Below are 20,238 nucleotides of genomic sequence, written 5' to 3'. Positions count from 1 at the left end.
AACAAGCACAAAATCCCTTTTAAGTCAAGAATCACATAATAATTCTCATAGCAAAGTGCAAGGTCATAAACAAGGTCATCCCAAGTTAACATTCCACTCTTTTTCAAGGAACTACCCAAGAATGGTATTACCTAGTGTGGAGTGTATTACCCTTAAACTGTCATCGGGGTTAAATACAAAGGCATCCCCTACACAAATGGGTAAACATAATGCATTTGAGCTTATATAGACTTCCTTCTTCAAGGAACTACCCACCAATGGAGTCATGTTATTAATGGGAATGGAGAACCTATAGGAAACAAACTAATCCAAAATAATTGGTTCTCCTATGAAGTTGGGTTCCCTCTGGTTATGGTATTACATGCTCCTAAGAGTCCTATTTGATACTTCAACTTGTCCAACTCTATGAAGGTGACAAAAAGTATTCAAAAACAATAGAATCTTTCATATATATGTAATTGACTTAGCATCCACAAGTTGTGGTTCACGTAACTTAAGCACAGGTATGTCAAACAAGGGTGCAAGTATGTGTACTTCTCCAAGACTACCCCTTGAATGTCACATAGTGCTTAACCACAAATGATCCCAAGTTAACCCATGTACTAGCATGAGGCTTGAGCTACTGATTTAATATACATAAAACTAGAAGTAATACGTGAAAGAGATGTCTTTAGTTGAACATATTCAAAACAAAACTATTTAAAATATTCACAACTCTGGTTATACAAAATAAAACTGAAATCAAATACATCCACTCTACTAACTGTCTATGAAACCTCTACTAATACTGATTATAGGTAGCTGAGACATGACCCCCAGCCACCTCAAATCAATACGAATGAATAAAAGAATAATACGTATGAACCATCAATAAGAAATTTTTTCAAAATAAGATGCACTTCACTTTTACATTAAATAAGGCATACCCAAGTGTTACTGCAGATTCTACATAATTTTATTTCAGTATTATGAACATGTATGATGCAAGGTTTTCTATGTATGATGCAATATTTTACTGTACATGCCAGATCTTATCTCAGGTGCTACATGTATGACATTATGTTATACATAACTTTAAATGCATAAGACATATATTTAATGTATTCATCCCATTCTGTATATTAATGTATTACACTTCAGTGAATACATAAGATTACATTGCAGATTCTACATGTTATATAATTTGGAGTATTTAATGAGTTTAATACATAATGAGGTATGCCGCCACAAAACAAAACAAAAGAAACACTGATGTATGGTATTATATTATACATCTTTTTCTGTGTACGATGCACGATATTACATCAGATAATAAAAAAACTTCAGTTTCTATCAATAAGCACATGTATGATATTGTATTATACTTTATCATCTATGTAAGAAGAAATTAAAATGTTCAACTAATTATATACCTGTTAAACATAAAACTATTCAACTCATTATAAGTGTTATTATAATTCAAATTTCACATCAAATAAAAAAATTATTTAAGTAGTAGATGAAAAAAATAAAAAAATCGAACTATCAAACTTGAATGGGATTGCAAAAGAAGTTAATTTCATAAAAATCAACATGCAATCAAACAAGAATAAAAAATATCCTGATTTGATAAAGTTGAAAAAAAAATTGAAAAATTAATGAAGAAAATCAGAAAGTTCAATTAATAATCTTGAAAACTTACAAATTGGTAACCTCTAAGTGCACGTTGCTTGAATTAGGGCGTGAAAAATGGGTTTCAATTATGGAGAGAAAAATGGGTGTGCCATTATTTTATCAACATGTATCTATTTTATCACATTAATGTATCAACTACTGGTACTATATGGATGATAAAGTATTATACATTATTTTTATTTATAATCAAAAGTGTTACTGCAGATTTCACATAATTTTATTTTAGTATGATCAACACGTATGATGCAAGATTTTCTATGTATGATGCAATATTTTATTGCACATGCCAGATTTTATCTCAGGTGCTACATGTATGACATTATGTTATACATAAATTAAATGCATAAGACACATGTTTAATATATTCGTCCCGTTCTGTATATTAATGTATTACACTTCAGTGAATACATAAGATTACATTGCAGATTCTACATGTTATATAATTTGGAGAGTTTAATACATAATGAGGTATGCAGCCAAAAAACAAAAGAAAAGGAACACTGATGTATTATACATCTTCTTCTATGTATGATGCAAGATATTACATCAGATAATAAAAAAAACTTCAGTTTCTATCAAAAAGCACATGTATGATATTGTATTATACTTTATCATCTATGTAAGAAGAAATTAAATTGTTCAACTAATTATATACCTATTAAACATAAAATTATTCAACTCATTATAAGAGTTATTGTAATACAAATTTCATATCAAACAAAAAATTAATTTAAAAGTAAAACAACAGTATGTCTCGGATAAGTATTAACCCAATTGAAAGAAAGTTAGGTTAATTTACCTCATCGTTTCAACATGTTTTAGGTTGCGATATGAGATAGAATCAATTCTTTGACTGTGATTGTGCAACGACAAAGTCCAACTGTGAATAGCCTAGATCTGAACTATTTTTCAGATAGTGATTATCGGTTTGTTTCCTGTACAATTAACAAAGTATAAACATCACAAAAATTTTTGTTGACATATTATTTTTAAAAAAAAATAAAAAAAGTTTTCAAACCACTTACTTTCCAGCATGGTATTTCAATAATCCTAAGGCAATCCATTGAGAGTAATCCGACATCAACGTTAAGCAGTAGCAATTATAAAATAAGAAATTCAAAGATCTGACTTGTAGTAGATGAAAAAAATAAAAAAAATTGAACTACTAAACTTGAATGAGATTGCAAAGGAAGTTAATTTCATAAAAATTAACATGCAACCAAACAAGAATTGAAAAATATCCTGATTTGGTAAAGTTAGAAAAAAACAAAAATTAATGAAGAAAATCAAAAAGTTCAGTTAGTAATCTTGAAAACTTACAAATTGGTAACCTCTAAGTACAGGTTGCATGAATTAGGGCATGAAAAATGGATTTCAATTATGGAGAGAAAAATGGGTGTGTAATTGGAGTAAAATATGGAGAGAAGCAACCGTTGTTTTGGATGTATAAGGTATAGAGAAAAGTAAAAAAAGAAGGGATTTAAGTAATTACTTTGAAATTTATGTAATTACTTTATTAAATTGGGATTTAATGTAATAAGGTAAAGTTACATTGTATACGTATGTAATTTTTAGAAAAGATCAAGCAAATGAAATGCCATGAAGCAGCTGAAATTCACCCTATAAAAAAATGAGAATGAAGCCCAAGGAGCATCCATGTTAGGTCCAATAAGCGACTGAAGTTTCATGTGAGTTTTTGTGTAAAAGGGATTGTTATTGGGAAAAAAAAACATATATAGCAATTATTAGATAGGAAATTACAACTTATAACATAACTTTCATTTTTTTTCAAGTTATAGCAAATCTTATAAAAAAAATAAAAAGGTTTTTTTCTTTTCTTTTTTTAAATACAAAAAAGTAATTACTGAAAAAAAAAATAAAGATTTAATACAACTAATATACAATAATCCTTCCTTAAATATAGTTATCCTTAATTATTGATATCAATCCACCCCAAATCCCTCTAACCATTTTTCTTTTTTCCTATTTTAATGCTTCTATTAAGAGTTTCCATCTTCATACACTACATTCTTTTCATACACTATTTAGTTGTTCCAGTCACAAATTGATACCACCCAAATTTATACACTACCTTCTTTCTGAATTTTGATTGCAACGAGGAACCACTACAAACACTCAACAACGGCTACCAGTCGCCAAATTAAGACCTTTCAACTGGTAAAGATCCTCCACAGAAGTATGGTTATTACTTCCTTGGGGACTGTTCCATAAATTGGTATCACCTAAATTTAATATCGCAATCCATAAATATCAATTTATATATCTATTTTATACAAATGTGACATGTAATAAAACACTTTATAAATTGATTCCATTCAATTTATAATCTTAAGTATATCTTCTTAATTGAATATCACAATCACATTATACTCATTCCATATAAATATAATATGTGAGAAACTATTTTATAAACCTTGAATGTAATATTGATATTATACAGGTTTCATACATGAAATAATTAAAAAAATACAAGTTTGTATATTTATTTCACACACTAAAATAACTATTAACGTATAATATTTGGTGAAAGTCGATTTCTATACCAACTTCTGCAATCATTATACTTATTTCATACTGATTTTATACAAAATTCATACACGAAACAGTTTAATAAGTATATAATTTTCACTATATTATTCTTATGAAAGATTACGATCTATATCTAAAGCCTTACTTATGTTGTTACCAACACAAACTGATTGTTCAATATTGACATATCTTTTATTGTTATATACAATGAGTATTTAATAAAGAAATTGACAATACTCCTTATATCATATTATTTTTAAAGAACAAAAAGAAAAATAGAAGAAAGGAAATTTCTAATGAAGGAGAACAAATCGTTGGTTGAATAATGATTCACAATGGAACAAATCGTTGGTTGAATATTCTAGGACTTCTACGCGAATATATTTTTCGAAAAGAAGATGAATATTATCTTAAATTCACCTTTTTTCAATGAAGAAGATGAATATTATATGAAACCCACTTTTTTCAATCTTGTTTTTTTAAGGGAAGAATATGAATATTATATGAATAAGTTAATGAAATCAGAATTTTCAATAAATTTTTGAAAGGTTGGGTATTAGAATGGAGAAAGAGGATATATATTTACTATAATTATCAATACACAATTTAAGGGGATATTGATTACAATCCTATAAATATGGAACTGATTTTAAATTATATAATTAAAAATAAATTTTGAAAATACAATTAAAATAATATATCTTTTAATAAGTTGCTATAACTTGTAACTAAATTGCTATTAATGCAATTATCTAAAAGTGTTGCTAAAATTTGTTATTTTAGATCTAATAATACTATGGGGGATTATTTTCTCTTGTTTAGGCATAAGATATTTTAGTGTTAAGTTTGCCAACTTTTTCCTTATTTCTTTACGGAAGAAGCAGGGAAAAAATATCACATGGCAATTTTTAAAATAAATAGCTCAAATTTGATATTATATCAAAAAATAGTCAGTTGGCTATTTTATTTCCACATTATAACCATTTTCTAATTTTAGTCATTTTGACCCATGTAGTTTAGATACAGTTTATATACCATATTAATACAGTCCATATACAATACTAATACAGTTTTCAACTTGGGTCATTCTGTTATTTTCTAAAAATATTTCAACTTTTTGTTGCTGCAAATTTTTTAACTGAAAAATATTCTGCTTGTTTTTTGGTTGTTTAAAAATAATATTTATATATAATTGTATAAAAATAGTATAATTGTTATATAGAATATGTATGTATATAAGATATATGTATAGAAATTGAACAGTTCCATCAAATATGTATATGTATAAAATATATATTAAACAAATACACAAAAAGTGTATAAAAATTAAATCATTGTATAAAATGTATAAAAAATGGTACAATTATTATATAAATTGTTTATCAAAACTATATAATTTTCATATAGAATATTTATATGTATATGATATGTATAGAAATTGTATATAATATGTATAGAAACTGTATAGAACAAGCCAGCAAATTAAAATAGCTAGAAATTGGAATTTGAATTTCATGACCATTTTCGTAAAATTAATTTCGACCGAGTGACATTTGTTCTTTTTTCCCGAAGAAGTGCTATTTTTGTTTCATATATTACTTAGCCTTTATATTTATATTGTTTCATATATCCTTTATTATTTTTATAAAAGTAGGATTTGAATCTCATGCCTTTGAGATAGATTTTTCTAGGAGTTAATAACTTAAACAGTCACTCAACTTTGAACTTTTATCCCAGAAAATCACTTAACTTTGTATTTTACTCAGATAGTCACTCAACTTTAAATGTTTTACTCGAAAAGTCACCCAACCCATTTTATTATTTTTTAAACTAATTTTTGCTTATGTGAAATTTTTTTAATAACAAAATTCTGAAAAATACAAAATATCTATTTAATGACCCTTTTACCCATTCTTTTATTTATTGAAGAGTAAAACATTTGGCACTTCATTCTGATGAAATTTGCTGAAGGGAGCAAAACTTCTTTTGATGTCTGACTAAAATGAACTGATTGAAAATCAGAAAAATACCTACGACATGAAAAATATCATTATTAAAATTCAATTGTTAAAAAAATTTTTAGATAAAAGTGAAATTTCCTAAATGAAAAGGAATTTTGATTAATTCAAAATAGAAGCCTATCTTAATAAAAAGAAAGCATCTCTAAAAAATTAAATAAGAATTGATGAAAAATTGAAATTTAAGATAAAAGTTAAGAATTTGACACAACAAATAAGCATGTCCAGCTAGAATGCAGATAACATCAAATAAGAATTGATGAAAAATTATTGGCATTTTCTAAGTGTAACTTTTAAATAATAAGGCATGATCATATTTTGTCCATGTACATATATTTGCAGTTTTTTCTTGGTAGACGTCTGGCCATAGGATTTGAAATCTCAGTTTTTGATTTGAAACTACATTTGCTTATAAAATTTGATTAAACTTTTAATTTTAATTTCAATCCAACTTGAAATTTTGAACTATATGTACCTAATCTAATAAGTAAAAATATATCATGTGTGCAACAATTTAAGAATAAAAATGTAATTAAAGAATCACGGACACAATAACTAAAAATTCTCTTGTAAAAAAAGTGACTACAGGCTCGATTGAAATATCGTAGGCTCTCAAACATTTAAATGTAGGTATCAAATGAAAGAAAGGGTAAAATGATTATTAAATGGACATTTTATATTTTTCAGAATTTTGGTATTAAAAAAATTTCACCTAAGCAAAAATTAGTTAAAAAAATAATAAAATGGGTTGGGTGACTTTCTGAGTAAAACATTTAAAGTTGAATGACTTTCTGAGTAAAATTCAAAGTTAAGTACTTTCTGGGATAAAAGTCCAAAGTTGAGTGACCGTTTAAGTTATTAACTCATTTTCCTAAGTACGACTTTTGTTATTTTTTAAAAAAATATGATTAATATTATAATTAATTGAAAATTTCTCTTTTTTACATTTTTGTGTGTGACTATTTCAAATTTATCTTACAACCTCATGAGAATTATTTTTTAAGAGATAAGATTTATTTTTTAACTTATACCTTTTGGTTGTAATTTGTAAATTAAAGAAAGTAATTAGTCCTATACATTCGATAACGATCAGGTTTCATCTTTATATACACAAATAATATAAAATTATCCAAATTTAATTCAAGATAACATGATCCTATTATTACTAATTTTAAACTCAAGGTTCAAAAGTTAATGGTGTTAAACTTTCTAATTCAGCACTTAATATTAATTTAAATTTAATTTTTAACAATTCTAATTAAAATTAAGCTTAAATTGTAATTCAATTGTATAAGCCAAGGTTCAAGTTAATACAGTTCTAAGTTCAAATAATTCTAACTTGATGCATCTTCAACATTCACAACTAATCAATGTAATCGATTTAGAATTCAAAACTAATTAAAATTCAATTAATTAAAGATTCAACATTTCAAAAGGTTAATCAATAAAATCCTCTATTCATAGCAATTCAATGTTCAAAACTAACAATGAAATCAATTTAAGATTTCAAAACTAATAACAAAAGTAACTACATTCAACCTTCAATCAAAAATAAATCTGAGAAACCCAAAAATAATAATTATCATAAAAAAACTATATTCACACTCACAAAATTAAATTAAACTAGAAAAATAGAAATGCGTTTGATTTATCCTAAAATTAAAATATATGAAAGGTGAGATAAAACAGTCTCGTGGGATATCCATGCTTATCCCATCTCGCGTTCTACACGAACCCTTTAGGGTTCGCTTGGTAGAGTACTGTATTAGAATAATACAAAACATTATGTATTTTTAATACTTATATTAGTGGTGCAAGTATTAACTATGCTTGCATTTACAAAAATACCCTCGACATATAATGAAAATGACGTGAAAAAAATTTTGAGGGGCTATTGTATCTTTATCCATGCTAATGTATGTATTAGAGTCCATTGCGTTACTAATAATAAGGTTTTTCATGTATTAGTTATGCATAACAAAATATACAATAGAGTATAGTACTAATGTTTGCATTAGTTATACATCGATTGAAAAAGTATACCAAGCAAGATATTAATAATACACAGAATAAAAAATAGTAATACACACAACTAATACATGCATTATTTTTTCTAATGTCTACAAAACGACCCCTTAAAGTATTTTGGGAGACAAGCTTTGGAGAATGTTGTGATCTTTTCCGTTTTATTACTTCCCCATCCATCTTTATTTGTTCGTGTTTAATCTCACACTCCTCTTAAGAAATAATAAATGAAAGTAATTTACTATGCCACGCCTATTAATAATAAGTTATTTGAATGTTTGAAAATGAATAATATTTAATAATAATAAAATAAACATAAAATAATGAATTATCTCTTATTTTTTTAAATTGAACAAGTATTTTGATAAACTGAACAAATAAAATGAAAGGTAAGAATATTTTATCTGGAAATTAATAACTCTCAGATTATTAGATACTCCACAATGAATAATGTGATTAAAAAAAATACTACAACTATGAAATAAATTGTACCAAAATTGCTTAATATACCAGAATCAAAATTCAAATAAATACGGTATAAAAATTTCACATCTTATCTTGAAATCATTATATCCTTTTATCTTGACGAGCCGTTAGAGCACATATTTTGGTGTCCTCGTAAACAGAAATCAACGTACAAAATTGAGAAAATCCTCCTATCAGATAAAAAGTGAATAAACAGAAGAAAATGGAAGTAAGACAACTAAATTTTTTGTTACTTGTAATTAGATAAATCTAAAATCTAATTAGGATCAATCAACGTAACACTAATCAAAGTACAGAATGAGAAATTGACGTAAGATATATATTTCAAATCTAAAAATTGGAGTACCCTCAACACAACTTCACATCATATATAAACAAATTTATATAATTATCAAGGTGATATATATTGGATAATATTCCTCTATATATAATCAGAAATCTTGTGTTCGAGTTTTACAAATAAAAAAATTCTAGGTGAGAGTGCTTCTTTCCTTAATAAACCTTACGCATTGCTAATCCAAAATTGAGGACCCAAAACGAATATTAAAAAATGAAGTATAAATAACATAAATATTAACCCTTTTGAAAGTAGTTACTTTACAAGTTAATTAAATAGAGGGGAGTTATACATGCAATAAATAGTCAAATATCAAACTAGTATGTTGTAACTATCAGTGTATATTTCAAACAGCTATCAACAATCAATATGTGTGTGTGCGCGCGCAACTTCTCCTTAAATTTTGCAATTTTTTACATCTTATTGACACTAATATATAATATACTCAATAACTTCATAGCATATATAAACAGAAATACTATGATTATCTAAAAGCTTTACTCACATCGAATATTTACACCAGATCAATGGATGCATATAACACGTGTTTGAATATACATAACTATATATTAGTACTTAACCATGGTTAGTTAATGTATAGAATTTATTTTATTGTATTAGTTAACCGATGTAAGTTGCATTGATTTGGTGTAAACACCCAATGTAGTCTAGTATTTACCGGTTTTGAGAATTGTGATGAGATAAATAATATCACTCTACATTTAACTAAAAATTCGGAGTTTGAGTTTTAGAAATAATAAAAGTTTAGGGGAGAGCACTTCTGCCCTTCAATGGACCTTAAGTATTATATTCTAAATCCAAAAACAGGACCCAAAGCAAATATCTAATAATAATAATTCGAATAAAGTAACATACGTTACCAGATAATAAGATAGAGGGGCGTTATACACATAATAAATAGTCATGTATCAAACTAGTATATTGTATCTTTCAGTGCATGTTTCAAATAACTATCAACAACATATAATATATAATATGGAGCTTCACCTTAAATGTTGCAATTTTTTACATCACATCAATTTAGTTTCCCTCTTTTTCACTTAAGAGATTAGCAACTGTCTTACGTGCTCGAAATTGATACTTGCACTTTCTACCAAAACGAAAAAAAAAAACATCAGAAATTTTGAGAAAGAAACGCAAAGATAATCTTTCAATGTCACGTAACACATGGGAAAAAAGAAGAGCAATACACAGAGAAATAAAATTAAGAAAAATTAGCACAACTTAATTGCAATTTATAAGAAGAAATTATATAAACACTAATTAATTAAGTCCATATAAAAATTGATTCACATCAAAGTTTCTTGCATATATTATGCTAAAAGTGTTCAAAGTCCATCTCCCTAAGAAATTAGGATGATTAAGTAAAACCTAAGTGTACATTTTTACCTTAGAGGTTGAAAAAACAGCTAGATAATTAGCTATCACAACAACAATTATAGGTGAAATTAACATGATAAAGAAATTAATTAGGAAGCATATCAAATACTTATATTTTAATTAACGATGAAAAGAATAGTTAAATATTAAACGAAAAAATAGCCAAAGAAAAAAAAAAGATAATCAAGAAGAAATCCCCACACCAAGAAAATCTATGAAGGGAATATCCTTTCTTTCCCTTGCTTCTTCTCCATACAGTTGTTGTTGTTGTTCAATGCTTTCCCTAAGCATTTTCCCGAAGGAAAATGTACCATCGCTAATATTCACAACTCTTTCTGTTATGCCGTTAGATTTATTTCAACTCTTTCTGTTATGTCGTTAGATTTATTTCTATCAGCATGGTTTCGAATAGTAGTACTCCTTTGTTAACTATAATTAGCTCCGCCTCCATGGCTTGAAAAGCTTAAATTATTTTGACATAAATTTTTTTGGTCTATTGAGCTTTCTCTAAACAAATGGCTCCCATTTCTTCCAGAAAAGTCATGTGAATTAGAAGAATATATGTAGAAGACGTTGAGAAAACCCTATCTTTGTTAGGGTTTTGAAATTCAAAGAAGTTGATTTTGGAGCCATAATTACCTTCATGTGTTTTCGTCATATACTATTAAAAAAAAAAAAAAAGGAAAACCGACCATACCAAAATTTTTTATCGAAAAAGTAGCGATAGCTTTTTAAAAATATATATTTATTTTTAAAATTTATTATTATTTTATTTAAATTGAAAAAAAAATGACCACAAGTGGTCGATTTTTAAAAAAAAAATTGACCACCAATGGTCAGTTTTCTTTAAATTAATTAATTTATTTATAAAAAAAACGGACCACATGTGGTCGGTTTGTAATTGAATTAATTAATTAATTTATATAAAAAGGGACCACATGTGGTAAGTTTTTCTTAAAAAATTTCAGAAGAAAAGGGACCACATGTGGTCGATTTTTTTTGTAAAAAATTTCAAAAAAACCGACTACAAATATTGAAAAATTCCAAAATACAAACATTAAAAATTAAATTATTTATAATACAGCCCACCAATCATTTACAAATATTGAAAATCAAATCAAATTATATACAATACAGCCCACCAATCATTTAATATACAATCAACCAACCACCATAAGAATACAAACATAAAAAATTAAATTATTTACAAATTTTATTGAGGTTACAAATCCAAACTATAAAAGATACAAAAGACTAAAAACTACAACTCATCATCCACATCTTCATTCTCAGCCTCACCCATTCTATTATCAATATTTCGTTGATATATCCAGCTATAATCAGGTTACATCTACACAATCAACCACATTCAAATAATTAGTTCAAGTCACAAAAGTTCACATTTTAAATACCTACACCTAAATATTTTCAAGTCACTAATTCACTTAACAAGTTACCAAACTAAACTTAATTCAAAATGAAAAGTTCACGTTTGAAGTACCTACACTTAAACATTTTGAAGTAACTAATTCACTTGTCAAGTGACCACAGTTTACGAAAATCAAAACGCAAGTTCACATTTCAAGTACCTAAATTCAAAACAAAAGTCACTAATATATAATTCAAGTAACTAAACATTTTCAAGTTACCAACCTAAACTAAATTCAAAATGAAAAGTTCACATTTCAAGTACATACACCTAAAAATTTTAAGTCACTAATTCACTTCACAAGTTACCAAACTAAACTAAATTAAAAATGAAAAGTTCACATTTCAAGTACCTACACGTAAACATTTTCAAGTCACTTCCCAAGTTACCAAACTAAACTAAATTCAAAATGAAAAGTTCACATTTCTAAGTCACTAATTTTACTTCACAAGTTACCTACACTTAAACATTTTGAAGTCACTAACTCGCTTCTCAAGTGACCACACTTAACTATATTCAAAACACAAGTCCACCTTTCAAGTAACTACACTTAAAAGATTTTCGACTCACTAATGCACTTCTCAAGTGACCACAATTAATTAAATTCAAAACACAAGTTCACATTTCAAATACCTACACTTAGACATTTTCAAGTCACTAACTCATTTCTCAAGTGAACACACTTAACTATATTCAAAACATAAGTCCAACTTCCAAGTAACTACACTTAAACATTTTGAAGTCACTAACTCACTTCTCAAGTGACCACCCTTAACTATATTAAAAACACAAGTCCACATTTCAAGTACCTACACTTAAATATTTTTGACTCACTAACTCACTTCTCAAGTGACCACACTTAACTATATTCAAAACACAAGTCCACCTTTCAAGTAACTACACTCAAAATATTTTCGACTCACTAATTCACTTCACTTTTTCAATTAAACCATAACCTACCTCAACCGAAGAATCCAAGATAACCAAGCTAATTCGCAAAAGCCTTTCCTTTCTTATAGGCCAAACCTCATGTATTCTTTTAAATTCCAAGTCTAAGTCTAAGGCTTAATCTTCTTCCAGTTTCTTAAAATCTCACAATATTTATACCATATAATGTATTTAATATTAAGTGCATCTACCATATCAAAACTTGAATCACAACAGAAAGATCATAAGAAAAATATTAAACTAAAGTTGAAGTCGTGCAAATCTGCACCAACCCAAGAGAAAAACACCATTAACTAGAGCATATAAGTTTTAATTACTCATACTACTTGAAACTATTAATAACTTTCAATGATTACCACACTTGCCAACTTTTACACCTAATTAACCTAACTCTCCATTCAAATCAATACACCAACACGTCCAGCAACATGACTACTCCTATAACTAGACACATAATTAGCCTAACATTCTGTTAACAAACAGTCCATATCCATCAAGGAACACCCGCTATCAAAGTAACAGTACAAAGACACAAATATGGAAAAATTCACAACATATTAACAGGATAAATCTACTAACTCAATAAACTAGATTAAATTTTTGAAATCAAAGTTATAAGCTACATGCCTAAAATTTCATAAAAAATGCATTTTCACGAATGATATTTTAAGCAAAACACAAACGCTAATCACAAGAAATCGCATAAGATCTTAACCGAGTCTTATCAATTTAAGGTCTACGAATCTATCAAAAGAGAAGGAAAAAGGGAGTAGAAGAAATTAACATTGTACATTCGAAATCAAACCTGAAATGGATTCTTAAGAATCCATCATTTTTCGACGGGCGAAGCGGCTGATACCGTTGTTGTGGTGAAGGGGTTCGCCGATGGCTGCATAGCTGCTTAAGCAGCGACTAGTAGCGCTTAAGGCTATGTCAGCGACTGGAATCACGGTGGTTGGTGGCTGGCTTCGCCGGTGTTGATAGCGATAGCGGCAGGAGATGGTGGTTTTGCAGGCTGGGTTCGCGGCGATTGGTGGCGATGGTATTGTGGCGTCTAGAAGCTGTGGAGACGACGGCTATGGAGAGAGCGAGCGATGCTGGTGTTGTGGTCGTCGGCGGTTTAAAGTTTGGGTCTAGAGAGAGAAAAAGAGAGAAAAGAGATAAAGAGAGCCTTTGCGGCTATTTTGGTTAAAGATAGGGATTAGGGTTTATTTTGTTTAAAAGGGTGATAGATGGTGGATTCGATCTCAGCCATTGATCGGATGAGATCAATGGTTGTGATTAAAGTTGAGAAGGGGATAAAAATTATTTTAAAATTGAAAATAGACTAGAATTGAAATCAATTGAGTATGGGGATGACTAGAATTTAAATAAATTGGAGGTAATTGAATTGACTTAGACTGCTATTGTAATAATGACGAGAAAAAAATAATAAAATACTAATAGAAAATTAATGTTACGTAAATTAATTTGTACATTTTAAATAATGAATGTGACACGTCAAAAATCTGTTTGATGCAAGAAAAAATGTGTAAAATTACAAACATTTAAAAATTAATAGTTTTTCTAGAATAGCAGCCTAAATGTAGTATCGGAAGGTCAAAATTGGGAGTCAATCGCTGTTAGATTGATTTTTAATCGACAGTTGAGATCTAGAGGTTGAGAATTTAATTAGGATTTGACTAAAATTTAAAAATTGAATCACAAATTGACTATGATTGTAATAAATTGGCTACAATTGTAATGAATTAAATAAAACAGGCTAAAATTATAAGAACTTGGATAAAATTGCGCTAAAGGGTAAATAAATTGAGTCTAATTAGATACAATTTGGCTAGAATTGTAATATATTGGGTAAAATTAATTTAAAATTATTATAAATTGACACAATTGAGTTAGAAAATACACAAATTTAAAAATGCTCGTTGTTTTACTAATAATAGATAATGTATTTTGTATAATAATTGTGAATGTGCATGTTTACAAAAAATAATAAAATAATAGATAATGTATTTTGTATAATAATTGTGAATGTGCATGTTTATGAATAATGAGGGAAAACAGAGAAATCGTTTAAAATTATATGCTTGCAAACACCCTTATATTTCTTTCCATTCTAACTCGCCAAAAAACAGAGAAATTATATGCTTGCTTATCTCCTTTTTTAATCATCGCCCAATTTCTTGTGCTTGAGGGTAGCCAAGTTATTGCTCCGTCTCCCAATTCAACTTTGAAGCAACTTTTTCATGACAAGGAACATATTCCTCGAGTTTCTCGATAAGCTCTGTTGTTGTTGGTGCAAATACAATGATTTGGCAAGCATTGGTACTGATGAAACCTTCCTCCACAGCTTTATCAATAAATGATATAGCAACGTATCATTCAAAATATTTTGATATATAGATTCAGTTATCTAGTTTTATTTTCAATTACTGCATACGTCACTACACGAGATATACACATATATATATATATATATATATATATACATATATTCAATTGTCTATCAATTTTCAAATACGTACTATAAACATCACATACACAATTTTACTACCCCATAATAATATACAACGTATATCACAAATACTTAGATGAATTATCGATTAGATTAGATTATGTCATTAAAACACCTCACTATATAATATGTATATACTATATATATACTTATACATACATACACATACACACACTACCGACTATATCAAGTTCTAAATATGTACTATATATATATCACATACGTACACGGGTATATTATCCAATAATATAATGCGACGTGTTTCATATATATATATATATATTAGATTATATATATCATTATTTTTTAATAAAAATAATATATATATTTGATTACATATATATAATTATTTGTTTCTAAAAAATATTTATTTTTTTATTTTTTTAGTTCAAAAACCTACCACAAGTGGTCGATTTTTTAAAATTATTTTTTTATTTTAATTAAAGAACCGACCACAAGTGGTCGATTTTTAAAAATTATTTATTTTAATTTTAATAAAAAAACCAACCACAAGTGGTCGTTTTTTGAAAAATCTATTTTTTTAAATTAAAAACGGACCACTAGTGGTCGATTTTTTTTAAAATAAATTAAAAAATACTTTTTAAAAACCAACCACAAGTGGTCGGTTTTTTGAAATTAAAAAATCGACCACAAGTGGTCCGTTTTTTAAAAATAAATTAAAAAATACTTTTTAAAAACCGATCACAAGTGGTCGGTTTTCAAAAATATTTTTCAATTATATTTTTTAGAAAAATCCGACCACAAGTGGTCGATTTTGTTGAACTTTTTAAATTTTTTTTGTAAAATAAATAATAATTAATATAAAAAATATTAAAATAATTATTTTGATTTTTTTAAAATATAAAAGCGACTACATGTGGTCGCTTTTAAAAAAATAAAAAAATTAAAAATTAAGTGGTCGGTTTTTCCCGACCACAATATGTGGTCGATTTTTGAGATTTTTTTAGTAGTGTATTATTATTGTTGTTGATGTTCCTTCGTCGAAAACCATAGGAGGGTGATTTACAATCACTTAGAAAATTATCATGTTGTTGTTGGTATAAGTTTCTTTTGCCACAAATCTTGGATTGTTCCCTTTGCTTTCTTGCCAGTAGGACATGCCAATGATTCTTCTTCTTCTTCTGTAAATGACCTTCTATTAATTCTTGGATCAAGTTGGTTAAACCATCTCAATCTACAACTCTTTCCTATATAATTCCCAAAAATAAAAAAAATTAGTAATTGATTTTCAAAAGAAAAGAAAAAAACAGTTAATGTGTGACTTAACTTCTGGAGCAAGATCTTTGCATTTAATTTCGCTTTTAAAACAGTTGAGAAGATACTATCAATGGAAATTGTTAGACTTCACATGTGTATGATGCTAAAAGATTTTCCATTTTAGCCAAGTTTAAAATAAGGAAAAGTAACTAAACATCAATAAATGTTATCCATCTTCAAAAAAAAAAAAAAATGAAGAGCAAAGTACCAGCAATAATAATAAATGAAATTCTTTAACATTCAATAGGCTTGAGAAGTATTTAATTTGACGTTAAAATTCGCATATTAAGCCAACTTTTGACAATAAAGAAAATACTCAAAATGTTTTCAACAAAGAAGAGTGTTTAAGCTTGATTTCTTTCAACAAAACTTTGTTGTTTTTTCAATGTTTTTGGTTACACATAATCTGTAATTTCACAAAATAACTTTAACACTAGTTCAAGTTTAAAACAAGAATACTATGAAGTACACCAACACCCTCAACACAAGATCAAAGTGATCTTTCTAAGAAGTGTTTTTTTTTCTTTTTTTTTTCAAAAATTAAGACGAAACAGAAACGGCCAAGTCCTCCGAAATTCACGGAGTGTTCTTAAGAAATAATTCCCCTCAAGTACCCGAGGTTGCGGAATTTTCCTCCCAGAATAAAATGGCCAAACAAACCAACTGTAGCGGTACCTCAAACAATTGGAATCTCTTCGAACTCACTCAACGATTTGATTGGTCACACAGAATGTTTTGAAGACAAGAAGCGTTTGTATGTTCAGAAAATTTTTTGTTCTAAAACCTGTGGAAAAATGCAGGTTTATATAGTTATCAAGTGCCCCTTCCAAAAGGTGTCAATGGTTCATCCGAAAAGGTGTATCCTTTGGAAGAGTCATGTCTGTTCATTTGAAACATTGTGTCTTTTTTTGAACAGTCGCTCCTTTTCCAAAACAATATTTCTTTTCCTCAAAGGTTGTGTTCCTCCATTTTCCATTCACACCTATTGAACCCAACAATCCTCCACATGAATGGGGAATGATTATTCTTTATAAAACTTTAGGGGCTAGTATGTGATCATCAAGCAAAGACTGATTGCATCTAGATAAGTGGGTTTCCCTTTGAACTTTTTGTAGTGAACATGCATCAGATGCACTCAATCAATCGGTAGATTTAATATCTTTGAACTGTCGAGCTTTAATGTACACCTAGACAATACATGTCACACAACCAGCCTTTTACCATTTATGATTCTCACGATTTTGTTCGTTTTAGTCATGAACACGTCTCAATCTCATGAGAGCTTAGAGAATAGGCCTTTACTAACATTCTCCTTGAAGCGGCTTCGACTTCTCCCTCACATCGGTGATGATTTTTAAACGTTCAATTCTATAGATTAAACTATTTGGTTAAATCTGCTAAATTTAGATAATCATTAAAAGATTTTTCACCTTAAGTCTTATCCTTGTTTACTAAATATTGTCTACATCACGAGAATGGGTTGGTGTATTGAAAATGTTGAACCTTTCATACACAACTTTGTTTGATCTCTTTGAACCTAGCTCTTGGGATCTCCAGTCTACTAGGTAGAGTTACTGTCATGCTGACTTGTCCTAGGCCTTAAACTCATTTCCTTGGATGTCCTCTCAACTCCTTCTCTAGACAGGCCTTTTGTAAATGCATCTGACATATTATTCTTTAACTTCACATAGTCAACAGTGATAATTCCACTAGAGAGAAGTTCTCCAACTGTATTATGTCTCCGTCTTATGTGACGTGATTTACTGTTGTACATCATGCTCCCTGCCCTACCTATTGTCACTTGGCTATCACAGTGTACACATGCTGGTGTCATTGGTTTGGACCAATAAGAAATATCCTCTAAGAAATTTTGGAGCCATTCTACTTTTTCACCGGCTTTATCGAATGTGATAAATTCAAATTCCATTGTAGAGCGAGCAATACAAGTCTGTTTGGATGATTTCCAAGAGACCGCTCCTCCACCGATAATAAATACATATCCACTCATGGATTTTAATTCGTTCGATCCGGTGATCTAATTTGCATCACTATATCCTTCCAGTACCACTGGATATTTATTATAATGCAAAGTATAGTCTTGAGTGTATTTATAATACCCCAAAACTCTTTCCATTGCCATCCAATGAGTTTTATTAGGATTGCTCGTGTACCGAGTCAACTTACTTATAATGCATGCTATGTCTGGTCGTGTACAGTTCATTATATACATCAAACATCTCAATACTCTTGCGTACTCCAATTGTGAGTCACTTTAACCTTCATTCTTTCGAAGTGCAAAGCCCACGTCCAATGGAGTCTTGGCAATACTAAATTCCGTATTCTTTAATTTGTCAAGTACCTTTTCGATATAATGAGACTATGACAATGCCAACCCTTATAGAGTTCTATGAATTCCTATCCCTAAGATCACATCCACAATTCCAAGATTTTTCATATCGTACTTTATCTCGAGCATTCGTTTCATTGCATTTATGTCAGAAATATCTCTATTGATGATCAACATATCATCCACACATAAACACATAATGACTTGGTGATTTGGAGTATCTTTAATATAAACACATTTATCACATTAATTAATTTTGAATATGTTTGCTAATATGGTTTGGTCAAACTTTTTATGCCATTGCTTTATGTTTGTTTTAGTTCATAAAGTGACTTAACAAGTTTACACACCTTATTTTCTTTTTTCTGGCACCACAAAACCCTCAAATTGTTCCATATAAATTTCTTCCTCAAATTCTCCATTTAGGAATGCGGTTTCCACATCCATTTGATGGATTTCAAGACCATATATCGCCGCCAAGGCAATTAACATCCTAATCGATGTTATCCTTGTTATTGGCGAGTATGTATCAAAGTAATCAAGGCCTTCTTTTTGTTTGAAGCCTTTTACTACAAGTCTTGCCTTGTATTTGTCAATAGTACCATCCACTTTCATTTTTCTTTTAAAGATCTATTTAGATCCTAAAAGTTTGTTTTCTGGAGGAAGATCAACCAACTCCTACGTATGGTTGCTTAAGATTGAATCAATCTCACTATTGACTGCCTCTTTCCAAAAGAATGAGTCCGAACATACCATTGCTTCCTTAAATGTTTGAGGCTTATTTTCTAAGGGAAATGTTACAAAATCCGATTCAAACTAATTCACGTTCTTTGACGTGTACTATGTATTGGATTCTCATCATTATGTATATTCTCACTTGGTTCATCTCAGGGTCACTTAGACCCTCCAATAGACTATTCATGTGTAGTTTTATACGGATAAATATTTTCAAAGAATTCAGCGTTATATGATTCAATTACTGTATTTTCATTAATATCTAAATGTTTGGATTTATGAACCAAAAAACGACATGCTTTACTACTTTTAGCATATCCTATGAACACGCAGTCCACCGTCTTAGGTCCTATCTTAACCCTTTTAGGTATAGAAACTTGGACCTTTACTAAAAATCCCTACACTTTTAAATATTTCAAGTTGGGTTTCCTTTCTTTTCATTTTTCATAAGGAATTGATTGTGTCTTACTATAGGGAACTCTATTGAGTATTCAG

Source organism: Capsicum annuum, chromosome 6 (genome assembly GCF_002878395.1).
Source record: "Capsicum annuum cultivar UCD-10X-F1 chromosome 6, UCD10Xv1.1, whole genome shotgun sequence".
NCBI lineage: Eukaryota > Viridiplantae > Streptophyta > Magnoliopsida > Solanales > Solanaceae > Capsicum > Capsicum annuum.
The sequence above is the reverse complement of the archived record's forward strand: the minus strand, read 5'-3'. Positions refer to the sequence as shown.